The 27,672-nt window shown below is 42.5% G+C and overlaps 1 protein-coding gene and 1 long non-coding RNA gene across 2 annotated transcripts in view; one reads left to right on the top strand and one right to left on the bottom strand.

Moving 5' to 3' along the window:
* Bcl2 (BCL2 apoptosis regulator) overlaps positions 1–27,672 on the bottom strand; it is a 166,064-nt gene that overhangs the window by 99,188 nt on the left and 39,204 nt on the right. The gene's annotated exons all lie outside the window — the stretch shown is intronic.
* On the top strand, positions 12,369–26,152 carry LOC107139464. The gene is made up of 3 exons (XR_001503147.2): positions 12,369–12,605; positions 12,754–12,921; positions 20,614–26,152. It is a non-coding gene; the product is annotated as an uncharacterized LOC107139464 (long non-coding RNA).

The following is a 27,672-nucleotide window of genomic DNA, read 5'->3' as shown; positions in this document are numbered from 1 at the left end:
GTTTTCTCAGCCATCTTCTAGAAACTCTGTAGAAAATGCCCCATAGAAATGATTAAGTCCTCAAGTTACGTGGCACCAGAAAGGGGCTCTTAGAGGTAGACTGCTGAGGCCTCGCTGCTGGTACCAACTGCTGAGCTCCCAGGATGGGGTCAGGGTCACTAATGCAATCCTGTGTTCTGTTCCTTCTGGGCTTGCATGAGGTCTTCTCGTAAGTCAGACCAAGGAATTCCATTTGCACGTCAGTTTATGGCAGCCGAACCAAGCAACAGAGCGCAGACTCTTGTCCAACCTCTCTCACTACAGATTCATCCAGAAGATGAAGACTAAAAGCTGGAGAGCATCTGCTGCTGTCTTTCAAACACAAAGTGCCATGAGACAAGAGGGTTTCTTGGTAGTGACGGATACTCCACCCGACGGCAGAGAACCTGGACAGTGAGCAACACGTGCACACACACACAACTGAGTCAAAACCGGTGAAATCTGAAGTAGGCCTGGAGATGATACTAATTTCAATTTCCTGGTGTGGGTGATGCACATACTCCATCCGGGACCCTATACACTCGAGTTAGGCAAAGTGTTACCCCCCCGGGGGAAGCTGGGGGAAGGGCACACGTGGACCTTCCTGCACTCCTTTTGTTGCTTCCTATGAGTCTATAATTGTTTTAAAATAACAGGTTAAAAGTTATTTGGAAAGCTCTGTGAGGATTTAAGTGATTGACAGCCGCTTGTCCAACCTGGCCTGATTGTTTCCGAAGCCCTTGCGGCCTCTCTTCTCCAGACGTGGCATTTTTAAGTGTTTCCTATTGCCTTTCTCTAAGAAATGATGTCAACATACCTTCTGATCTATAAAACATAGGTCTCTGAACATGACAGCCATGGAGATGGGGTGGGGAGAGATAACCAGGCTTCTGAAAGGTTCCTCCTGAGCTCACCAGGTCCTGCTCGCGAACCAGCATTCCGTCAAGACAGTACCTTTCTGTGTTTCATGGGTGTTGCCCATGACCTAAAGGTTTAAGGAGTAATCCCTAAGTGACAAACATCTACATGAGGTCCTTTGATAAGAAAGAGGGAAGAAAGGAGAATACAACTTGGTCCAGGACTTTGCTCTTCCTTCTGTGTCCATAAATTTTACACTAGGATTTCCACGGCTGGCTCCTCATCTTACGCGTCCCTGGCCAAAGCAACTCCTTAGTTCAGACTCTAAACCAGTCTTCGCCCTCCCCCGACACTCCCCACCCCATCCTTTCTGGCACAAACCATGACCTTATTTTGGGGTTTACTACTTATTGTCTGTATCTCTGCGTTCCACTATGAACACCATGAGAAGTTTCGTCTCTTTGGTGCATGACTGTGTCCCCAGGGCTGAGGACAGTAAGGTATTTGTTGACTGACTGAAGAGATGAATGAAACATCTCCAAAGTCATGGCCCATTATGAGAATATGGTAATCCTCAAACACAGAGATCTTTATTAAATCGCACTCAGCCTTAATTAATCATCATCCACACAAGTGTGGGTATGCGATGACCATTTTATGTCTAGCTAAGAGAATGAACATGACATATTTGAGCAGTGTCTTCAACACAATCCACTAAATCCAAGTCCTATAGGTTCCCAACACAAAGGTCTGATTCCTGCTGAAGGTTTCTGTCTGAGATAGAAAGACATCAGTAGGTAAGGAGATGGATGAGGAGAGAGGAACAAACTAAATACACCCACAGGCACCGCCTTCATCTTCAAGGATGTAATCCAATCTGAATGTTTCTTTTACTCTTCTAAGTCAGCCCGTACTGAGTGGAGGCTTTCATCAAGAAAAGAGCAAGAAAAGCATCTGGGAGATGGGTTCTCTGAACACAGGCAGGCAGAGAACAAGGGAGAAGGAGTCCCCTAAGCCAGGCTGTGTGACCTGGGAAGGCCATCTCCTATGTTGTCATTATCTCCATTGACTCGGCCCACAGGGTTTTAAGAGGCCAGGTGTGAGGACTGCCCTGTCACCATGTCACCAAGCTGTCTAGCGTCAAGCTTTCCTCCCCTGAAACATGTCATGTCACCGCTCAAAAAGGTGAGACTTCGGGACGTCACGAAACGACTCACAGCGGGTTGTGTTTTCAGATGTGGTGAAGTGCTTCAAGTAAATTACTAACCTCACATGCATCTGCTTTAGCAAGGAGAGAGAAAAAAAAAAAAGAATCCCCCAAAGACTCCTTTAAAAATCACAAGAATAAGAAACAAGGAGGCTTTAAAAGTATACGTGGAGCCAAGCCGCCCAAAAGTTAGTCTTCTGATACCAAAGTCAGCATGTGCTGAGTGACCCCCCTTCACTTCACGCTTCTCTTAAGAGAAAACAGGCTGGACTGTTTCAGTAAATAACAAAAGGTCAGAGAAATGCTACTCACAACATGAGCAAAATAACTGCTCAACCTGCCAAAATGTTTCCAAAGGCCCCACAGGCAGGAAAATCCAGTGGTGAAATAGCCCACAGAGCAGAGCAGCCAGGGGAAAGGCCATCGGGCCTCCTGTCTGTATTTTATCAATAAGAAATAAAGATACAGATTATGCCATCTGTTTCAACCAACACTGGGATACCCCTTCCCTCATAAAAAAGGGGGGTTGCCTGTGCCCATAGTTCCGTTTCTCAGGCTCCTCCCTCAGGTTCTATTTTGATTTTAAATCCAAGTGTAGATGTGGAAGTCGGAAGGCTGCGTACTCCAGAGAAACTTCCCACTACTTTAACGCCAGCCACCTGAGGTTTGTTTTATCTACAGAAGTTCTCTGAGGTGAACAGGATGCTAATTGTCAGAGCTTTATCAGAGAAACAAGAATTAAACACATCCAAGGCAGAAACCAGGGCTGGCTCTCTCAGGATATTGTCTCAACTGATTCTGAATCAACAATCTGGTAGGATCCTGTTGCCCCCAAAGCATGCTAGCTCTTAGCTGCAGGACAATGACACACTTGGGGTATGTTGCAAGACTTTCTGCAAAGATGAGATCTTATCCACCTCTGGCCTCCCCCGGACACTGCCAGTGGTTGAGGCTCAGCGTATTCATTAGTGGAGTCAATGACACCCATACTCTACCATACTCCTGGTTTCAAACAGCAGGGTGGCATTTTGCAAAGTCTTTCCTGTGAAGCACTGGGCCTGCAAGATGCTACCTGGGTACAAAATAACTGTGATTCCAAGATGAAATTAATTTTGGAAATGCTTCATACAATTATTACTACATTCCTCAGTTTGGGAATCACAATGCACAGGGGTGGAGTAAGGATTCTGCCAGGTGCCACAAGAAAGAAGCCACTTCCCCCGTGGTCTTCAGAAATGCTTGTCAATGAACACCTCCTATCCTTCCCAGGAACTAGTATTTTATAGAGGGCATCCTGGGGAAGGCCACCTTAGAAGGGTTTCTAATTTGTGTCTAATCACATCTAATCTAATGTGTCACTAAGTTCAGCAGATTCTTCCTTTATGAAGGAATATATATAATCTATAAATATACTGTGAATATATATAAGAATGTGTATGTAAGAATACAGTATGTATATTATGTTGTATTATATTATGCACACACACATACTGTGGTAGCTACTACCCACCTAACACTCTATTGTTCGTCTCCTATTCTTGAACCCTTGACTTCACAATATCATAGATTCCCAGAAGGTCAGGGCTCAAGTGATCTTTTGTGACTGTTTAGTCATACATTAAAGGTCAACCCCAAATTTAACACAGGAGTTAACAGAGTCCCCCATAGTGAAGGGACTGGCCTATGATATCACAACACGATGTGTTTGACTCATTAAGGACGGAGTGGTTTTGAGTGACTCCTCTCTGCCTCCTGTCCCCTCTGTGGACAGGGGTTACAGCAGTGGCCCCCAGAGGAGAAGAAAGGGAAGCCAACGCTTACGAAGCACCCAGCAAACACCCAACACTTGTACGCACATCTGCCACTCAGCTCTTCAACAACCCTGTGGGGGAGGTATTTTACAGACCAGGAAACTCAAAACCACCCACTAAACAAGTAAGCTCACTAGGATCTGAACCAAGAACACTTTGACTCCAAAACTGATACTCCTGCTAGCCTATCATACTCCTGCTCAACAAAGCAGCTCTTGATCAAATCATGCTGAACTAGATATTAAATCAGGAATTTGCACATCTGAACTTTGGTGGCGCTGTGTTATCACTACCACAAGGAAGATCAAAATATTCTCTCATTTGTGAATGTGGGGAAGAGGATGAATTTTCACCACTCATGAAAAATGAATCACGTTAAAAAAATAATAAGAACTAAGTTATGGTATGGCTGAGCATTACAAATAGTATGTCTACAAAATTTTGCATGACCAATTAACAATTGGGCAAAATGTTAATACATTTTGGCTATTTTTCATGAAATCATGAATGGGCAGAAGCCCAGTGAGTAGGGTGCTGTTGGTGGAGGTGGTCATAGGGGCAGGACATTTTCATTTCATCCACAAAATGTACTATTCCAAAGTGCCATGATCCTCATGGGGAATGGGAACTTTCTGCAGGGATAATTGGTAATTGAATATTCTTTTTTATCTCCATCCTTCCATAATCAAGCTCACTTGAAAATTCAAACCTCTTTACTTTTTAGGTATTTTGAATACTATTTATGAAATTACTGTCTTTTGGAGAATTTCTAATGCAAACCTGGGGTCCAAAAGTCCAAGCAAAGTATTTAAAACAACAACAAAAAGCCAATGAGCAAATAATAATGGTAATTAAAAAAATATACAAATAATCAAAATAAGTAAAATACTGGCAAGGAAGAATTTATGTTGCTCATTACAGTAAATAACATGGAATATCCAGGCTTATGGATACCATGAAGTCTCAATATTGGTGGAGGGGGAGATTTTTAATTTTAATATTTAAAAGACAATGCTAACTGTATAAGCTTATGGGGAAAAAAGTTTTAAGAAAGGAATTTTATATTTGACTGTCAAGGCACAATTTTCAGTCAGTCGTAAGTAATGAACTTTAGCATTAGATTTACGATCTAGAAAATAAAACCAAAACAAGTTACAAGACTTCGTGTCTTTATGTCTCTACTGATCTTTTGCTCCTCAAAACATAAAATGCTAATCTTCTTGCTATCTTAAAAGAAAAAAAAAGACATCAATGAGATTTTTATTCATTAACAGTATTAGAAATGATGAAGGGGTGAATATTTACAAAGAAACAGAACTTGTTGAATCTTGCATATTTATGTCATGGCTTATCTGGCAGAAGATTTGCTTTAAGTTAATTGAAAGCAAATTGAAAGTCAGCACTTTCTTTTCTTATTAACATTCCAAACTCCCTTCATTTATTCACTTTCTGCATATGCCCTCATGTCTTGGGGGGGGTGCTCTTATTAAAAAAAAAATAGCATTTTTTACTTCCTCCGTATTCAAGCCAACGTGTTAGGGTCGGTCCTGTACCAGTTCCACCCAGGAGAATGGTGTACAGATAAATGCATCAGATCTGGATCAGGGTTATAAGAGGCAGCAGGCAGAAAGGCAGGAGGAAGAATGGGCAAAATGAATGGCTGCCGAGCATCTGCTGTTTCAGACCTGATTTAAGTGAACACACAGACAACAGAAACCGACTCTAAAAACAAAAACATATTTTAATGGTAACTAAAATTATCCCGAGGATGCACACAGTGTGGGTTTGTCTCCTCATTATGCACCTCCCACGTATGCAGCATTTATTATGCACCAGGTGCCATTCTAAGCACTTGGCTCACATTCGTTCCCTCAAAGCTCACAAGGACCCTAAGAGGAAGGTGTTGTTTACTTGACACTTTGCAAATGAGGAAAAGGAGCCAGGAAGAAGACCTTGGGTAGAAGAAGGCAGAGCTGGGGTTTCGAATCCAGGAAGTTGGCTTGAGTCCATACCAACAGCCGACACCACCCTGACCAACTGTGAAGCTGGCTGATAAGAAGTGTATTCGGAGCAATTAGAAGTCATTTCTAACATAAGACTATATTGCAACATGCAGAAAGGGTTAAAATATTCTGTAATCCTACCACTACCTACATGGCACAACCCAGTCACCAGAGAGACCTCCAAAGTTTCTGAATCCTGTTTGCAAACACCAGTGATCAGTGCAAAGCTCCCGCCCTAACACCCTAAGCCATTTACAGTACACACGAGGGTGGGGTGGGGTGTGCTCCTTGAGATGGACATGAGAGACTGCTATTCTAGGAATTTGCTTATTTCTGTTATGATCTAGATATGAATAATTTAATTGCTAGAGTTAAAAGACTTGTCTGTTTTTAGAAAAACAAGATTTTTATTTGGGATTCCCCAGTATATTAGAAAGATGATTCTCAGTAAATTGTGGGCAAGAAGGAAATAATATACATACTTGTGGCTATGAGCAGTTAACCAGAAAGAAAAAAAAAAGAAAAGAAATTATGGACTTGCACAGTTCCAATGCCAAAAACGGCTCTGTGCTTTCTTTCTTTCCATCCACTAAGCAGTCCTCTCTTACCGAGGAGGATCATTTCCCACCTGTGTCTTTTACGTTCTTGACATGCACATAAAGTTAGTGTTTATCTTCCACCCACTGAAAGCTTGCTCAAATTATTCTTTCTTCAGTCTTGACTTTCAGGAGTCGAAATTTGTTTGGAAAGCTTCCGCACCAGAGAAAGCTTCCTTTTATGTACAACAAACTCCCCACTACGGAGAATGTTTGCTTGGGAGATAAAGGGATGCCTGCCTGGTGGCTTTTCTGCTTTTAACAATGGCCATGTGCAACATGACTGTACCAAAGCGAGAGCGTGCTTAGACGGCACCCATCTTCCTTTGAAGAGTGCGCTTCTTAATTGGGGTCATGATTATCAAGGCCAGTTTTTAATAGCCCAATGTTATTTGAAGTGCCAAATGTTTGTATTATAAATTAATACATGTATTCAAAATATGGATTATGAAAAAGATGCCAGATGTAGCAGTCCTGCCCTCACTCTTCACTCTGAGGATTAGGTTTCAACTGAAATGAAGATCAGATCTTCTTGTGGGTGGTCAAAGGCACCCTCCTGGCAGCAAACGGGGAGTGCACTCCCTGGATCTCCACAAAACCATCTGAGGAGAACATAAAGCCAGAGCATGAGGCCTTCCAAAGGTCGTATGGACTGTGGGCAGAGAGGAAACTTAGAAAAGCATGGATGCAAACCTGCAAAACATGGGCCTAGATCTGGCCTGTGGATTGTACAGAACCCGCAGACTGGGACCTTGGATGGATCTAACAGAGTCTCTGACTGCAAGCCCCATTCCCATTAAGGGCCTTTGGAAGACAAACACTGCAAGGGAAGGGCCTGACAGTTGGCATCATTGTCTCCCTTTACTGATGGCATAGCTGAGGTCCAAACGAGTTAAGTCACTGGAGCCAGACAGGTACAGGACACCACTTGCTACCCCCTCCAGTTCCATGAATTCTTAACCAGACCTTCTCTGTAATACATGTTACAAGTCACCAATAAAATGGGGTGACAGTGTGGACAGCTCAGTACAAGCATTACCTCTGATAAACAGACCAACTTTGATACTTCAAAGCCCCCTCCCTCCTCTAGCAGGCTCAGCCTATGTCCCAGGGCTTAACTGTTATCTTAACTCATTTCTCTTGCAGGACACACTGTCCATACTTCTAACTCGTAAAACCACATCTGATTTATTTGAACATTCAGGTCTTCAAATACCAAAATGCCCTTGTGTGAAATCCTAAAGTTGAGGATTTGGACTTGGAGAGATGCCATTTACCAGCCACGAAAGGTAACATGCTTTAAAGAGCCTGGATTTCTTTTCTTTCTTTGCAACTGAGTTAGTTGCTTGGTACGCTTGGGATACTCACTTCTTAACCCTAACTGTTTAAGAACCAGTTGACTGGGTTTCCCCTGTGAAAAAACCATGGGAAACAATGTCTATCTACCTCTCAGAGGTGTTGTGAAGATCACCTAATGAATGTTTCACAGCATGTGGCCCTAGGAAAGGGCAGGGTGCTGTATACTGCCACCATACATCCTCAGTGGTTGGCTACACACACACACTCCCACATTTCTGACCCTACCCCCTAAAAGGAAATTAATTTTGTTCTTATTTGAGGGGATTTCACAAAATGTCACATTGAAAACATTCATGTTCTAAAAACTAAATTTAATTGAATGTGGCAAGTGAACATACTAACACTAATGGTGTTGTCTCAATCTACAAGTTCTTTAAGGACAGAAGGAACTTAACCTGATGATTCCTTAATCAAATATATTTGATGGGACAAATACAATCAGTGGTCTCATTCTGTTTCAGTTTAGAGAGGACTGAAAATGCTTTCATCATGTATTGGTTGGATGCTTACTTCTTACCAGTCCTATTAACTCAAGTTACAAAATGACTTTGTAACATATGCACAGACAGGTGACCATATTTTGGAAAAGAGAAATTAACACAGAGTTAAAGTATGACTCACTCAGGGTTCTGCTATAAAGGTGACAGCTCTGTGTGTATCCACTTAGATTCATGCCCAACACCACACATTTATGAGATGGCTCAGCTGGCCAGCACTAAGGGTATATAGTTAAGGGTACCAGGTCTACTTAGGAGTTTGAGGTCACAAAATAGTGTGAATCAACCCAAATCAGCCTACCCTTGTCCTGGTCTTCCAAACCAGGTCCTATGGAATCAACTTAATTGTACACAGAACAGGTATGGGTAATTAACAGTCATGTACTCCATCTATTAAAATCAAATACATATCTGCCAACCAAGGCTGATCCTCCTTCAGACTGTTTTCATCAGTTTACACCAAATGGGAAAAAATAAGGAAAGCAGGTTTTTTTCAGGGTTTATTTCATCCTATTTAAAAATCGTGTAGCTTATTCCAATATTTTGTCATTGCCATTATTTTGTGTTAAATATTATTTTACCAGTAGGAGTAAAAAAAAAATACCTGGTTTATTAACATCCCGATTTGGCAAAATAAGAAGTTAGCCTCTCTGCATTGGTCTTTAGAGTTAGAAAATGGGTGGAAGAAGCATAATTTGGTCAATTTTATTCTCCAGTACTCCCCCTCCCTTCCCTCCTCCCTCCCTGGTGATCCCCTTCCTCTCCTTTATTGGTCTCCCTTCTAGTTTCATTAAATTTCTTTTTTATCTCTCTGACTTCCATATGCAAAACCCTCTTTTTTTGTTATAGTTAGTTATACATGACAGTTGAAGGCATTTTGACACATCATACATAAATGGAGTATAACTTCTCATTCTTCTGGTTGTATATGATGTAGAGTTACATTAGTCATGTAATCACACATGCACAGAGGTAATAATGTCCAGTTCATTCTGTTATCCTTCCTACCCCATACTCCCTCCCCTCATTTCACTCCCCTCTATTTAATCCAAAGTACCTCTAGTCTTCCCAATCCCCAACATTGTGAATTAGCATCTGAATATCAGAGAAAATATTTGGCCTTTTGTTCTTTGGGATTGGCTTATTTTACTTAACATAATATTTTCCAGCTCCATCAATTTACCAGCAAATTTGCCATCATTTCATTCTTTTTTATGGCTGAGTAAAATTCCATTGTGTACATATACCATACTTTCTTTATCCATTCATCTATTGAAGAGAGCCAAGGTTGGTTCCATAGCTTAGCTATTGTGAATTGAGCTGCTATAAACATTGATGTGGCTGCATCACTGCATTATGCTGATTTTAGCTCCTTTGAGTATAAGCTGAGGAATGGTCAAATGGTTGTTCCATTCCAAGTTTTCTGAGGAATCTCTGTACTGCTTTCCATAGTTATTATACCAATTGCAGTCCCACCAGCAATGTAGGAGTGTACTTTTTCCCCACATCCTTGCCAACATTTATTGTTGCTTGTATTCTTGATAATTGCCATTCTGACCGGAATGAGATGAAATATTAGAGTAGTTTTGATTTGCATTTCTTTAATTGCTAGAGATGTTGAATATTTTTTCATGTATTTGTTGATGGATTTTATTTCTTCTTCTGTGAAGTATCAGGTTCAGTTCCTTAGCCAATTTGTTAATTGGGTTATTTGGTTTTAGGGGTTTTTTTATGTTAAGTTTTTTGAGTTCTTTATGTATTCTGGAGATTAATGCTCTATCTGAGGTGCAGGTGGCAAACATGTCATTGTTTGCTTTGTTGAGAAGAAGAAGATTCCATCCCATTTATTGTGAATCCCACTTTTATATATAATTGTAATGCACCAACTAAAAAAGCAATAATAGAAAGGAGAGATCAGTGGAGTAGAGAAAATAGATCAGGGGGAAGGAGGAGGCAAGGGAAAGGAGAGGTACTAGGGAATGAGATTGATCAAATCACATTATGTGCATGCATAAATATGTCACAATGAAATATGAATATGTATGATCATAATGCACCAATAAAAGCCATAAGAAATAAAAAGTATTTCTGCATAGAAAAAGGAAACAAAGAGTTTTGAAACCCAAAAGTTTGGTCAGTACTACCTCAGTTACCTTATGCTAAAAACTCATAAAGAGCAGAGATCCATGTGATCAAATGTTTCATAGGACACAACGAATCATTTCAATATGTAATTCAAGAGAATTTCAAGATGTACTAATAAATGGAATTCCCAAATTCAGAGCTAGGAAAGTAGGCTTCCATCTAAAATCAAAGGAAATGTAGATTCTAAGGTACTATACAAACAGAAATTATATTGCCATTCTGCAAGCAGAATTAAGAATTTTAATTAAAACCCAAAGAACATGCAAAAAGGCAAGGTAACCCAATACATTTGGGTCATAACAAAAAGGAATGAAAATACTATTGGTGTTCCAGTTCTGTAGAAGCTATAGTCAAGTATTGATTCTGCACCAGAGGATAAAGAACAGAGAATTAGCCATTATGGTAAGGAAAAAAAGAACACAGGTGTTACCCACCTTGGCCCTGGCTGACAGAGGCTGGGGGGAGGTGGGCAGGAGGGTGGAGGAGCTAATGTTCTCATGTTTTAACGGGTCATTTAGCAAGGTTCTCTATGGTCAGCAGAATATAAGATGAGGGTGTGAGGATTTTGCATGAGTGTAAGCAATGCCCTTTGAGTTAGGGACACAAATGGAGGGAAGAGGCTTGGGGGAAGAGATGGCTGAATAAGGAAGAGAACCCTCATTATCTTGAAAGAAGACAACAGAGTCACATGTTTATAAACTGAGAAACACTGATGCTATGGGTTTATAGTGTCCCCTCAAAAGACATGATCAAGTGCCTGGTACCTGGGAATGTGACTTTATTTGGAAATGGGGTCTTTGACCAGGATATTACAATGAGGTCACAAGTGGGCTCTAGGCCACTATGAATGAGTCCTCCTAAGAAGTGGAAGACAGAGACATGGGGTGAGCCAAGGAACCCCAAGGATTGATGGCCAACACCAGAAACGGAAGAGGCAGGAGGACATTTCCTGGGACTTCCAAGGGAGCCTACCCTGCTGATACCCGATCTTGGACTCCCAGCCTCCAGAGGGTAGACAATACATTCCTGCTGTTTACGGTACTGAGGTACAGCGGCCCTGGACTGGCACAAATGGTATACACGCACATCATTTAGAGATACGAAGGTGATCCCCCAAAGAACTACAAACGAGCCTGTGCAGGGACTAAGGTGCTGTCTCAGGGAAGTGGGCCTAAGGGAGGAGCTGAGCAAAGTAGGAACAGAAACATTTATTAACAGCCTTCCTTGCTCTTTGGTTTTTTTAACCACACGTGTGTATTACTTTTATCTTTAAAAGAGTATAAATAAATTACCCGTGTGATATTATCAAAACATAGCTCTCTCCACGGCTGTCAACGTACTCTGATGATTGATGGCCATCTCCTCCACCTGTCCCCTGCCTCCTAGTTCCCCAGATACTGTCCCAGTCTTCAGGGAGAGCAGAACTGGGCTGGGGGTGGGGGCGGGTGGCATCAGCCTGGACTTTGAAAGAGGATGACGTCTGATCCCGTGTGTGCTCACACTCTTGACTCCACTTCAACACCAAACACAAATGATTTCTGGGCTTTTTGTGGGTTTGTATCATGGATGAGGGTGATTTTCCCTACTGACTTGGCTGATGAGGCATCAGCTACAATGAACACTGAGAGAGCTCATCACTGGCTTCCTTTGTAGATTAAAAATGCAAACAGTGCCCGGCAAAGATTTCAGTAACTCGGTTAGCCTGCATCAGAAAACCTCACAACAGCACTTCATCACTAACGTTGGCTCATCATGTTTACCAAACCCACAAGAAGAAATTCAAAGTGTCCCCCGCATGGCCTGGGTCCAGCGCCTTTGCCCGGCGGTACAGGCTGTGACTCTCCTGGCTGTGAGAAGCCTCATGCCCTCTGCTCACATTGAACCCAGCAGCTTGTAATGTGGCAAAACACTGCTGTCACCTCCCACGTGAACAGGCCTACTGGTGACCGTGGGGACCTAGAGCAAGGGCCCCAGCCCCCAACACAGGGCGCCGGGCAAAAGGCAGAAGACAAACACAGGCGTGGGAAGGCTTTGCTGAGGTCTGTTTGCACCCAGCTCCGCTTGGCAGCTGGGGAGCACCTTGCCATTCATTGGCACCGAGGAAAGGCCAGGTGAGTGGAACCTGAATGGAATGCCCCGCGGCTACCGGATGGACGAACATGCAGGAAGCAGAACAAAGGGGTGGCATTTTATCAGCAGTAGAATCCTGATTGCAGTCATGGCCCAAGGGGAAACCGTTTGCTTTTATTTTCTTTCTAGCCTTCCTTTTCCCTCGTAACACCTTCCAGCCATCCAGGTGATTACCTTACCTGCCTACCTGGTGATCAGATGTCTAGACTCAGTGTTTTCCCTGGCATCCATGTTGCAGGGGGCAAGGTCACCTCGGAAGGGACTTCCAGGACAGATGGGAGCCATGCCAACAAGAAAGTAAGTCACAGTCCCAAACCCCGCAGCATGCCTGTGTTGCTACTGCACAGAGAATAAAATGGCTCGATTTTTACTATGTGACCTTGAACAGAACTCTCCCTTCCGCCCGGCATGCAGAAGACATGGTGGTCCTGTGTAAAGCTGGCTACGTTCAGCTACACACATCTGCTTTCTAATTGTCTCTGTTACTGTCCCCTGCAGCTGGCCTCCTCCCCTTTCTCGCTTTTAAAATATCACCTCTCAACATATCGTGAGGAAGACCAAACCCTTAGACTCAGATGTTCCAGAAACCTGATATATTAGTAGTGCTTTGAATATGCCTGGCTACTTCTCATCTGCTTTTTTTTCTTGGTCGCATGAACACTGCTGTAAACAAAGTCTGTGTTTTTCCTTGAGGTCACCATTGAACAAGCTTCACAAGCATTTCACTATAGTTCAGGAACATGAAGGATCTGATTTTTCTTGTTCCATACCTACACACATGCACCAACATGTGCGCGCACACACACACAGAGCCATGGATCATTTGAACTTTCCTAGAACTACCAGAGTTCCTTAGCAACATAACTGAAAACATGGCAATACCTTTTGGATCTCCAAGTTCTGAACTCACTATGTGAATTGCTCAAGAGGTACATAACTCAAGGCTTCAAGACCTCCTCATTTTACCAAAAGATATCTTAGTAGGCACTAGTCTACAGAACCTTCTTACAGAGCAGGGCACCTGTATCAGCTGTCCCGTGTGGGAGCCAGGCTCACCTTAGCCAGCAGGGCTGGGCGCTGACATAGATCACAGACAAGCAGGGCAGACAGTTCCTCGATCCTGAGGAATAAGCACAACCCAGCTCCTAAAGAGCAGTCTCAGGATCCTTATTACCTGATGAGCTCATTCAGAAAAAGGTGGTGGGAGACATGCAGCCAATTGATCTTAAAAATAGAAAAAAAAATGGACAAAGTGCCCACATCTCCTCCCATTTTCCTGGCAGAGGATGGGAGTTGATCAAGTGGGAGAAATAAGAGGAACAATAACTGCTCAGAGAAGAAGAAATGAAAAAGACTAGTACACACGAGCTGGATCAGAAGAAAGGGCAAAACCAAGCAGAATGATCTTTGGATAAGAATGGCATTACATAATACAGCGCCCATAACACATAAAGTGCTCTGCCCCACAAATCACTTCTCTACCAAGAATTAGAAGGTGCACAATAAACACAAAAATCAATTAAGGTCTGGAGAAGGCCTCCATTCCCCCTGAAGGGGCTTCATCTTATCCAAACGCAGTTGACTTTCACAGGTGCGGTCAGGCTGCCTTGGAAAGGGTATTTTTTTTCTTTTTATTATCATTTGTCTGCTCATAGAGTGAGTGATTGTTCCAATTTTAGTCTGCAAAGAAAGGTTAGACAGGAGGAGTAGAATGTTCTTTCACTTAGAAAATAATCTAATCCGTCCCATTGCCTGAGGCTCCCTGGGCCTCTGCTGCTGCTCCTGCTTGGAAGAGCAAGGACCAGCCACACCAGTGACCAGTGGCTTGGTGGCCACGAGACCAGTATTACCTCATCTTCCCCACAAGACTACACCATCCCAAGCACCCCCATCCAGAAAAGGCAGAGAACAGCAGCACAATGCTTGGCCCACAGGAAGCACAAAATAAATATTCACAGAGGGAACAGGAAACAAGAAAAAGTTCTCCAACCCAACGAGAGAAAACACCAGAGTCACAGTGCTCCTGTCACTAGCCACAAGATACCCGAGCAGGGCAGCTCACCTCTTGTGGAACAACTCAACCTGTGTTTGTTGAATGAATAAGAAAAAGAAATAGCTTTGAAACTTAGAAATAAAAACATTTTGGGGGGGAATCAGTTGTATTTTTATTAGACTAACTATGCCATTTAAGGAATTTGGTAATAAAGTTTTTGAAAAATAGAAGTCTTATTTTTCATACAAAACTGGATTTTGGTAATATGGGGTTCGCCTAAAGATGAGAACACACCCACGTATTTTCTTTGGACTCAAAGTACAAGCACTTTGTACAAGTACAAAATAAAGGAAAATAATTGAAAGTGCTTTCACGGTGAGGGTGTTTGCTATCAAATTAATTGGCGCTGGTGTGGCGGATCACCTCCCAAGGTATGCAAACGTGGTTGGTGAAAATCCAGAACCAGAGGTAAGGAACTAGTGCCAGGGTCAGAGCTTAACCTCCTGAGCTGGGATTCTGACCAAATTAGGTCTCGTTGGACCTCAGGAGCAGCCCTCTGCCTTCCAGAAAGGAGGTGGACAGTGGCTATTTTGGTCTGTCTGCCCATCTGGTCCGCTGAGGCTGATGAGGTCAGCCACTCAGCTCCAGGCCAGGCCGGTGACGGGGTGCCTCCTCTGTTAGCCAGCCATCCCACTCTGACAAGAGCCCTCAGAGAATCCTGCAGGGACCCAGCAAGAAGTTCCGGAGGGCAGATGAACACTCACCACCACCCTGGCCTAAGTACAGTCCCAAGCTATGGGTCAGTGGCATTCCTGTCATTGAAGAAGGGGACAGTACATCAGAACTTGACAGAGGAACAGGCCCCAAACTGTTGTCCCCAAATAAAAAAACTCACATCAACAGGAATATAAAAATGTTACTTAGAACTTCTGTTCTCAGATGTTTAACACAAGGGAGAGACTGTTGTGCCAGGGAACGACGTGGTCCAGTGTTCACAAAGCCAGGATTCTCTCGCTGAGCATTCTGTTTCCAAAACACTAAGGAATACAGCAAGATTTCAAGACGGGGGAAAGAAGCTTCCTCTGGGAACAGGAGAGAAAGCTGAAATCCTTCACAGAGGGGCTGAAATCCTCCCAAGAAAACGCAGGGCTCTGAGCGACCGTGGGCTCTGCGGGCAGGGCAGCCAGTGGGTATGGCGAGTCCGCCCGCCCGTGCCCAGATCTGTGGAAGTGGTATGGGGTGGGAGGAAGCAGGCCTGAGAGGTTTTAAAGCAACAGAACATCCTAGTAACAGAGCATGCGAACCGGAGAACCTCAAGCACTTTTAAAAATAAGTTCCTTGGAGGCCTGGGAGTGTAGCTCAGGGGTAGAGCACCTGCCTAGCACGTGCAAGGCCCTGGGTTCCAACCAGCACCGCAAAAAAAAAAAAAAAAAAAGGAAAGAAAGAGAAAAGAAAAGAAAGTAGCCCTTTGGGTCCAGGGTTCCAGGCAGTTTGGTATAGTTTACCTTCACTGGGATTGTTGGCCAGAAAGGAACGTGCACACGCGCCCCTTTACTACTCATCCCAAGGAGACCTCCTTCATGAAGGTGGTGTGGGGGTAGCAGGATGGCTGACAGTGACCTCTCTTGAATGTCCACCATATCCAAATGCGTTGCAGAAGGAAGAGCCAAAAGCCCCAAGCAGAAAGAAAACTCCACGGTATCCATTTGTTTCCTCTTATTTTTAATCTCCTTACTTTTCAACTTTTCCACTGAAAACAGTCACATTACTGTCCTTCATCCTCTCCCCTTTATGGAACAGGAAGGTTCTGGAAGGCAGTGCAACATGGATGGAGATGCCAGGCTTGGAATCCAGGTTCCCCCACCTCATCCTGGCCCCACTGCACTGTGGGATCAGTGAATTTAGTCCACTTTCCTTCAACTCAATTTCCTCATCCATAAAATGGAGTGAAGATGCCCTGCTTCAATTCCTTACAAATCAAAGCGTAGTAAATGATAAAGAGAAGTGTCCGCACGCAGGTTCCTGCCTCACCCATCACTGAGCCTGCCCACAGCAGACACATGTTAAATTTAATAAGACAGTAAAATACTTTAATTCCTCTAGTTTTTCCTGATAATATGTCCTCTGCCTTTCCCCCTAATCTCTCTGCCTGTCTCTGAGCAAGCACACTTCAGATGAGGCAGGAGACCATTATACATACCCTCCCTATAAAGCGTGACACTGTGCACCAAGCATTGTTTTAATTAATGGTCAGGATGGTGGTAAAATTGATATGAGATGATGGTGCACACACCCCACCACCAGCGGCATGTCCTACCTCTGAAATTTCAAGGAGCGCCTTTGTTAAAATATACAAAGGAAATACTTAAAGAGGTAAAGGAGGATAGAAGGCAACAACAGATATAAAAGTCAGGAAGGTCAAATTCTCAGCTTTGTCTCCAAATTTGTCTTCAAATTTTTTGAAGAGCATGCATAATATTAAACATATTTAAGGAGTCAAAAAATCATAGCAACTAATAAGTATTAACATAAGCTGACACATATGAAATTTTAAGGTGATTATCCACTTGAAAAAGATATTACTTTAATTCCTTTTGACAGGCGGCTGAGAACGATGACAGACCGGAGTGACGTCCGGCTCCTACAGCCAGTACCACGCCCCAACCCCTTGCTTCTCTCAACTCACTTGGGCAAAAACACTCACGGGGCACCTGCACGCGGCAAACGTGGTTTCAGGTCAGAATGAGCAAGGGATCCAGTTGAAGTGGCCGCCCTCTGAGGCCCTGGGGCACCACAGGGCAGCAATGTCCACAGAGCAGAGCTGCAGAGGCAGGAGGGGCCACGGGGGGGCTCAAAGGGAAGATCAGGGACTCTCACTAGTGACCCGTGGATAGGATGAGATGCCCGAGGCGCCAGGGCCCTGGAGGGGTGGGAGCACAGCTGCGGGGCACGTGGAGAAGCACCTGCAGCCCTCCAGGTGGCTCCAGCCAGAGCCCCGGGTCTTTCTCTCTTGAATCAAAACAAACAGCCAAGCACTCAAAGCCAGCACTGGGCCCTGCAGCAGGTCGGCTGGGGAGTGGGGTCTGGAGGAAAGGCCCCGCAGTGAGAGGACCTCAGAGGAGGTAGAAGTCGGGAGCTATAATGAGCTGGGAGGGAGAGACCCATTTCTCACAACTGCACAGGAGGCCCTTCCCCACGGTGTCGCATTTGATCTTCGTGGTGACCGTAACCCTAGGTGTAGCACTTACTAACCCGTTTTAAAATCTCATCCGAGATTACAGAACTAGTTAGAGATGGAGCCAGGGCAGCTGGGTCAGTCTGACTTTGGGATCTGTTTTCTAAACTATGGTACTACTTCTCTATTTGCAGCAGCTTCACACAGACACAGGCATGCACTCAGAGGAGAATTTTATAGTCTAGGCATGGGGAAGGTCAGTCTAACCATGACTCAAATCCTAGAGGCTATAAAAGAAAAAACCTGATAAATCTGATTACATGAAAATAAAAATTTCCTGCATTGGGAAAAAAAACACCCTAAACAAAATACAATGGCAAACCAGAAGAACTATCTAGAACATGAATCACAGAGAGAAGGCTAATTTCCTTAAAAAATATAAGAAATGCCTATAAATCAAGAAAAAAAATCCAACAAAGCCCAATGAAAGTCAGCTAACAGAAAATCAAAATAGTTCATAAACCCACCAAAAGATACTTAAAAGAACCAGAGAAATGAGGGTTAAACTTCTCAGAATGGCAAACATCAAAATGTTTGATAGATACACAACAATGAGGCTATGCAAAAAGAAACATTCTCATAAATACTCATGAGAGAAGAAATAAGGCATCCACCAGGGAGGATGATCTAGCACTATCTATCAAAATCACCAATAGACTTACTCTTGGATTTGAATTCCAATCCCAGGATTCTATCCTGCAGGTGAACCCAGAAGTGTGCACAATGACGTCGTCAGGAAGCCCGTTTTTGCTGCACTGATGGTTCTAGCAAAACTCTGACAAGAACCTAAATGTCCAACAAAAGGACACTGATAAATAAATGATGGCATATCCCTATGATGGCCTATTATTTAGACATAAAGGAGAAGAGGAAGCGCTTAATATATTGATATGGAACAAGCCGCAAGGCACACTGCTCACCAAACAAAGCAAATTAAAAATGGCAATCGAAGTGTGTCATCACGAATGGAAAACAACACCTCATGCAGACACAAGCATATCTGTGTGCACCCCTGGGAAGGTACACAAGGGACTGGCAACAGTAGGCGCTTTGAGGGAGAGATGGGTGGCGGGGGAGCAAGGTCAGGAAGGAGACCTGCTGGTGCTGAACTGTGTACTCTTTGAGTCTCTTGCATTTATATTATGTGCTTAGATTACCTACTCAAAAAAATTAACATATATACACACATATGTACACACACACACACACACACACACACACACACCTATCACTTACAAATCAAAATCAAGTGCCAAAGAGTCTTCTGGCCCTCAACGCTGTGTGAACTTAGGCAAGTGGTTGCTTCACTATTTAGAAAGGGTCTGTTTGTTCATTCATAAAATTGAGATGATCGTCCTTCCTTCCTCCCAAGGCTAAGAGGAGCCAATGAATGGATGTATGCAAAGTCCTTAGATGAGTGCCTGGTACGTAGTGAACAAATGCAAGCATAAGTGCTTCTTAAATAAGTGTTGGTCAAGGAAGATGTCTCTAAAAAGTGACATCTAAGGTCACCTCAGAAAGAAGTAGGAATGAGATAAGAAGTGGGAAGCAGGTGAGGCAGGACGTATGGCTCAGAGGGACTAGCATGTGCAAAGGTCAGGGGGTGGGAAATGCCCTGGTGTGTTCCAGGCAGCCTGTCGGGGTGGAGGTGGGAGGGCAGGGTACAGCCAGAGTCGTGGCTACTGACCTGCAAGGGACCAGTCACAACAGTTTCCCTGAGGTGGTGGGCAGCCAATGGAGCCTTCTAGGCAGGGGAATTCCACAATTGGACTGACTTTTCTAGAAAGATCTCTCTGGCCACAGTCTACAGGACTGTCTGGGTGAGAGAGGCCACCTGGAGAGGGTCGCAGTAACTTAGGGAAGAAGTGATGTGGTTGTGAACTAAGATGGTGGCAGTGAGCCAGGACAAGGGAAGGAGTCAGGAGACATGAAGGAGGTGAATGGACCAGGTAGGTGACCTGGGTGGGGGCTGGAGGTGGGCAGAAGATGAATCAAGGATGACTCCAAGTTCTGACTTGGTCAGTTTGGAGATCCGTGACACAACTGAGACAAGAGTGCAGAGAAAGGACCTGGTGAGAAGAGGGGTGAGATGGTGACATGGTCCTAGATGGGCTGAGGGTCAAGTATCTCACAGGGTCTAGTGATCAGTTAGCCACAGGGTCTAAATTTCAGATAAAAGTCCAGGCCTGGAAACCCTGCTTTGGGAGGTACCAGGCATGTCTTCAATATTAAAGGATTTGGTTCAAGCAAGACACTTTGGAGAAGTGTTACCTGAAGCAGGCAGCTCCTGGCCCCTTCCTTCTCCCCTCCACTGCCTCCCTCTGTCCTGCCCACCCCTCCCCGCAGCTTTCCCCCTTCCTAAAAGGACAACAGTCCTCACAAGAGGTTTCCTGACATGCTGATGGGAAGTGGTCGCTCTGACCAGCCCCAGCCCATCAGTGCCAAAGCCTTTATTTTTCCCAGTTTGTGCCTCTATTTGTACACAGTAGAAGCCACCAGGAAGTGGTCACAGTTGTGTAAGTGCATCTCCACACCAGCATGAGCATCCTGAAGACCTTATTTTTCAGACAGGGGATTGGTGTCCAGCCCTTTCCCGAGAGAGGGGGTTGTGCCAGGTGTGCTGTCCAGCTGTTTCTCAGAAGGAGCACTCTGGGGTTTTCTCTCTGCTGAGGGGTCTTCAGCAAAACCAACCCCCACCTAAGGCTGAGCTACCAACAAGTTTACTAAGAGACCTTAGGATTGATACATGTTTTTCTTCCAGGAAAATACAAATCACGTGTAAGCAAGATTCTGGAGCAATTTTGCCAAGTGGGGTCTGGAGCCAGAACTGCAGAAGGCCAGCTTTCTCCTCCCTCACCGCAGTGACCCTGACCTCTCAGCTTCAGTTCTCTCACCTAGAAAAGTGGGATTAACTGCTGGACCATCTCCAAATCTCCTTCTGGCTCTAAAATTTTGTGAGTTTAGCTTCAGGAAGGGATGTTAATACAACACTTCAAAGCTATTATTAGACATTAAAAGAAATTTAATTTTGGAAACTGATTTCTTAACTGGGTGCCAGAAATGGTATCATTGTGTTCTCTGCAAAATTGTTGAAATGGCAAGTATGTGCATCCCAAAGGGAAATCCCTACTATGATATTGTAGCAGATGCTCAGTGTTCAGATTCCATGTTTGCCAAAGAAGCCATGCCTTTTCACAGCCTGAAGAAGGCATAGGTGTGGACTCACAGGGGAGAGACAGTGGCAGCGGACCACGGAGTTGCTACTCAATCTTTAGCTACGTAAGTGATAGGCTTGTATGTTAAGGCATAGGACAGAGCATTCATTCTGCCAAGAAATCAACAGTGTATTTTCCCGCTTACAAAGGTTTATGTGACTTGTGGGTGCAAGCAAGAAACATGAACAAGGAGACGGACACCAGTAATGACCCTCAGACTTCTCTTTCTGGTAGGGGCCATGTGATCACACAGATGAATTCAAGCTATAGTTGCTAAAAATAGCCACAAAGGCTGGGGCACAGCAGTCCACACCTGTAATCCCAGGCGCTCAGAAGGCTGAGGCAGGAGGGACGCTAAAAGCAGGAAAATCACAAGGACCAGGCCAACCTGGGCCACTTAACCTTATCTTGTTAAAATAAATAATTAAATAAAAAGGGCTGGGGTGCAGCTCAGTGGTAAAGTGCCTCTAGGTTCAATCTCTAGTACCGCTATACAAGGAAATGATAAAAATAAAAAAATAACCACAAGGATTTTCAGCTAAAGCTCAACACAAAGAAAAAAAATATCAAGAAGAAAATGGTCATTTTTATGGAAAAGACCATTTTTCCTATGTTAGTCAAATTGTAATTTCTCTAGAATATGTAGACTTTTAGTAGATGGGAAAACATGTCAGAGTCTCATGGACTTGTAATATTGTATCTCAGAAGATATCATGTACCCTTACAAATCAAAACCTGATTCAGTTAATTTTAAATGAATTATTTTGAAAAATAATTTCAGTTGAAATTAGATTTCAGCAATGTTTTTGGTAATCATCTGAAGAAGAATATTACGTATCTTCTAACATTGGTAGCATCTCTACTGTTAATACACAGCTATATAGAAATTAGTTATCTAATTTACTAGAAACCAGATATAATTTCCTAGTGCTTTGAAGGATTAGAGGGAGATATGCACAAATGGGCTTCCATCTTTGAAACACACACACACACACAGATCCAATTGTAAGAATTCATCATTTTTTACTTCAGAGTGCTCATTATATTCAACTCACTCAAAATAAGAGAGAGAACAAATTAAACTATAAGCTAGGATAGCTATTTCATCTATCATTTTCACTAATATAAAAAGGGCTGATCACTATTCATACTGCTGGTAGAACTATAAAATGTTAACCTCTGTTGAGGGCAATTTGACAGAATCAATCAAAATGACGAACGTACTCACTTTCAGTGGCAGCATTCCATTCCTAGGATCTTTTCCCTAGATATATACAAAATAATGTAATACAAAGCTGTTCACTACATCATTGTTTGTCCTGGCAAAAACTGGGAACAGCTAAATGTCTATCAGTAAGGGACTAGTTACAATTCACTGAGCAGTAATCAGTGCGGTCTTACCAAAAAAAAAGAGGACGCTCTTATCCTATTGATATGTGCTGAATTCCAACATGTATTTAAATAACATATGCAAAACAACATGTATGTTTAGCCACACTGCAAAGAAAGGGGAAAAGTATATATAAATATCCATACATGTATACCATGCATGTACATATGTGTATACAAAAGTACAAATATATGCACACACAAGACCCTAACAATACAGATTCTGGGAAAGGAAACAAGATGTCTGAGAATAATAGAAAGAAGACTCCACTACATACCTTTTAGAATTTTTTTGAATTTCAAGCCCTGCAAACATGTTACTTATTAAAAAATAAATTAATATAGACCAACAAATGTGACTAATAAATTGTGCACTGGTAAGCAGTAAATTCATTCTCATATATATTACCTTTTAACAAGAACTTAAAGGACTGTATTTTTTAAAATCCCAAAACATGTAGGCCGAGATTTTTTTTTTTTCAAGTCATATGATTAGGACTATGAAGAATCAAAGTGAGCCTCTCTTCCTCTTTCCCAATCTCTTGGAGTTCTTATAAAATAATAAATTAAATATAACAGTTTGGAGGAAAACCAATTAAAGTCACACAAATCATCATTAACCCCTTCCCCAGATAAATGACAAAGAGACACATGTCTAATTAACACAGAGTCACATTATGTAAAGATCAGTTAGCAAAGGAAAGGAACAGATGGCAAACCAGAAAACTTGATCTGACACTGAAAACTTCAGGCAGCCGAAGGAAACTGTACCTGAATGGAAATGGCTCTAGGAGTGAGGACCAACTCGCCCAGGCAACTCCCTCCAGCTTTCAGGAGCAGCGGGTCTTGCAATGTTGTCCCCACAAGGCAAAGCCATCCCTAAAGCCATCCCGCTTTCTACATTTGCAAACATGCAAACATACTCACACCCACCAACCAACCTCCCTTGGACCACAGAAAGATTTCCTATCCCCAGGCAACGAATGGCTCAGTTATTTCAAACCAATCTAGCATTTCAGTTCAACAAAAGGCACTGGACATCATCTTGGAGTCTGATGTAAGAAAAGCTGACCTGCAAGTTCATGCTTTAACAACCATGTCTTTTTCTTCCTCTGAAAGAGATTTAGAACAGGAGCCAGAGAAAGGGATAAAGATCACCGAGTGGATGAAACCCTCCTATGATCCACAGAGCAGGTACTGAGAGGGTCCTGCTTCCGGCACCCCCAGGCTCAAAATCAAACTAGAGAAAGCCGTGGCAGGCTCAGGGCCACTCCCTCTGTCTTCAAGTTCATCCCTCCCTCAGGCATCCTCTGTGGAAACAAGGAAGCCACAAGCCATGACAGTTCCACTGGCCAGACCCTCAGCAAGGAACCAGCAACTGACTCCACATGTTGGCGACTTCAGCATGGCTGGTCCATACTCCTTCTCCCTGTCCCCACTGACCCAAGCTGGGCAGGCAGCACATTTCAGACAGGATGCCTCCCAAGAGTCATGATGCAACCCTGAAAAAAAAGTCTGTTCAAGATCCAAAACCAGATCTGGTTTCTGCCAACTCAGATCAGAGGCGAAGGCACCTGCCATTAGAGAAGGCATGTTGAATTTACACGTATTTAACATCAGCACACACTTCACACGCTCTTGTTTTGTTTTTTGTTTTTTGTTTTACATACATAAAGTGTGTTAAAGGTACATTCTGTAGTGAATCGGATCAAAAAACCTTAGGGTAAACATCAGATACAGTTTTTGTTTTTTATGTGAAAAGCAGCGAAGAGCAAGTTTTTGTTTGTTTGATTTTTTTGGACTCAGAAAATTAACTACTCAGAGCCAAAAAGTAAAATAAAATAAAAGGCAGAAGAGGGCCAATCAGATTATCTTTAGCTTTTTAGATTCTTTTTTTGTTTTTTAGGTTTTATAAGTATAAATGATTAGTACAATCATAATTATTGGATTTGAATGCACACTTTAATTCATAATACTGTGTGTATGTGTGTTTTACGTGTGTTCACACACAGCAGATTTATGTATATATTTTATACAAAGCTGACAGTTTCCACTAAATTATTCGAGGTACTGGGATTCAAACTTAATTCCTTTCTCTATTCGAGACAGCAGGCTCCTCTGGATGGAGAATATTTTTAAATATAAAAACTAATTATCCTATCTCACTGCCTATAAATTCAATTTCTATTTCTAAGGCTGCTTCTGTTGTGCGTCTCTCGGTAGGCTCTTTGCATCATGGCTTGTTTATAACCTCATCTAAAAGCACAAGAAAAAACTGGAATCAAATAAAATAATCTTCCCAACCTTTTAGGAGGTTTTGGAAGCACAGCAACATTTCCATAATGATATATGCTATATATAAAAAATCAAGTCCGCTTGTTTTAAAAGGTAGTTCTTAAGTTGCAAATTTTATATGGAAAAAAATGTAGGAAGTATAAGGTGCACGGACAGGTGAAGAGTGAGCTAATGCCAGAGTCAGAAAGCTTTCTCTTGGTTAGACTTTCCAGCAAAACCAATTGCCCCATGCACATGAAATTGCATCATGCAAACATTTTCAGATCAAAGTCTAGCCTCTGCCTGGTGTCAGCCTACTGAGAACTTCCAAGGCCATTCTGGAAGGAGTCTGAGAGTAGGGGTATGAAATGCACTGCAACCGTTAGTTCCTCCCTTCTAAACTCTGCTGACTCCTTTCAAAGAGAGTCCTTCACAAATGTTTCAAGGAAAGCCAATTAGCAACCACAATTTATGCTTACCAGATGGGGTGGTGAAGGTCAAAGGCAAACCAAAGTAAACTGACCATGATAAATACTTGCAAACCATACATCTGAGAAGAGGCTAATATCCAAAATATATAAGGAATCCAAACAACCCAATAGCAAGACAACAAATAACCCAATTAAAAAATAGGCAACGGATCTGAACAGATGTTTTCCAAAAGAAGAGATATGAATGGCCAACAGACATGTGAAAAAATGTTCAACATCTCAGGGAAACGCAAATTAAAACCATAATGAGACATCACTTCACACATTAGGATGGCTATTATTTAAAAAAAAAGATGAACAATAACAAGTATTGGCATGGATTTAGTGAAAATGAAACTTTTGTACACTGTTGGTAGAAATATAAACTAGTACAGTCCATTCTGAAAAATAACACGGAGGTTCCTCAAAAATGTAAAAGAGAATTACCACATGACCCAGCAATCCCACGTTGGGGCATTTATCCCAAGAAATTGAAATTCATATGTCAAAGAGATATCTGTGCTTTCATGTTTAATTCAGCCAATAACTGAGATATGGAAGCAACCTAAGTGTATAGGGGCAAATGGAAAATAAAATGTGATATATACTGTGACATATATATACAATGGAATACTTGCTACACAACTTTGGAAATAGGGAAATTTTGTCATTCATTGTCATTTGTCAACATGGATGGAACTAAAAGATATGATGGCAAGTGAAATAAGCCAGACATAGAAAGACAAATGTTACATAATTTCACATATATGTGTGAGGTGACCTCATAGAAACAGAGACTAGAAAGGTGATTACCAGAGGCAGTGGGGATGGAGGATGGATAGGCAACAGGAAGATTTGATCAAAGGGAACTAAATCTCAGAATAGAGGAGTAAGTTTAGTAACCTATTATTCTGCACGGTGACCACAGTTATAATAATGCACATTTCAAAATTACAGAAAGGATAGATTTTTAGTATTCTCATTGCCAAAAAAAAAAGAAAAGTTGGTGAAGTGATGGATATTTTAATTAGCTTGGTCCAATTTTCTATAATGTAGAGTGATCAAAAAATCACATCATACCCTATAAATATGCACAATTATTTGTTAATAAAAAATAAGTTAAATTATAAATAAAAATCAAAATAGCCTAAGAAACCCTCAGTGCCTTTTGACTCTCTCAGTATCAGTTATATGAACCTCTCTGAAGAAAATCCCTCATCAGAGATCTGTTCTTGGGCTACTAGCTCAGCTGCCTATTGGCTGTGCAACTGTGGCAGTCTCTTTGAACGCTTTAGACCTTATTTTACTTATGAAATGAGGTAGCACTGAATAAGGTTACTCCAAGGTTCTTTCAGGCTCCAACTGTCCAAGGTTCAGGGTCAACCCTTGTGGCTATGCCCCACCCTTGCCAGACCCCGCCCCCGAGCCTGGCCCCGCCCCCAAGCTGTGCCCCTCACTCATCTCTGTTAAGACTGTCTGCACTATTTTCTGCACATAGCATGACGACATGAGAACTTTTTCATCAAGATGCTTCCTGTCTCTTTGTTTTGTAAGCATCACAGGGCAAATGAATAGTAAAGACATAAAAAAAAAAAAAAAAAGCTAAACTAAGACGACTGAGGTCGGATTCCTCAAAAAGGAAGAGTTTCCTGCTTTAGGAAATTCAGGCTTCCTTTTCAAACAAGGAATCTAGGAAGCCATTTTTACATCCCACTTCCTCAATCCTCGTTCTTGAGTGTTTGATTCTTATTTCTCAATTCCCTGGAGATTAAGAAGGAAGGGAAGATATTTTTCCTATCTACCCTCTGATTTGGATCACTCCAACACACTTAACAGTTTCAGAAGCTGATTTCTAAGTCTTCTGGTAAACACTTTCTAGGCCCATCTACCATGGGAGTTGGCCTTTAAATGACACTTTTCCCCCACTGAACATGCACAAAGGTCGCTGTTTGAACTTGTCCTGCCCTTATTTCTGAAGCCAGTAGAACCACAGGGCAACACAGTTTTCTTCTACTCCTCACTTTTTTTTTTTTGCAAGTACTGGGATTGCACTACCATTGCAGGGGTGCTGTATCTCCAGCCCTTTTAATAATAATAATAATAATAATAATAATAATTATTATTATCATTATTATTATTATTATTTTGAGACAGGGTCTCACTCGTATCCCAGTCTGACCTGGAAGTTGTCATCCTCTTGCCTCAGCCTCCCCAGCAGCTGGGATTACAGGTGTACCCACTGGGCTTGGTTCCAACTGTCACTTATGAGCCAAAGACACTGAAGCTGGAGGCTGCAGTGGAATTTCTGCCTCCAAGCCCACCTTCCTCCAGAGGAAGAAATTTTCAGGGACTTGGCTGAATCTAGGTATTTGTAATTCACAAATGTAATTTTTTAAATAGAAAAATCTCAGTCCAACTATACCCATGTTGCACAGAACAACACTGCTATTACTATGTTCAACACACCAAGGA

The sequence above is a fragment of the Marmota marmota genome, unplaced genomic scaffold, assembly GCF_001458135.2.
Source record: "Marmota marmota marmota unplaced genomic scaffold, marMar, whole genome shotgun sequence".
Lineage (NCBI taxonomy): Eukaryota > Metazoa > Chordata > Mammalia > Rodentia > Sciuridae > Marmota > Marmota marmota.
This window is presented reverse-complemented; position numbering and strand designations above follow the sequence as displayed.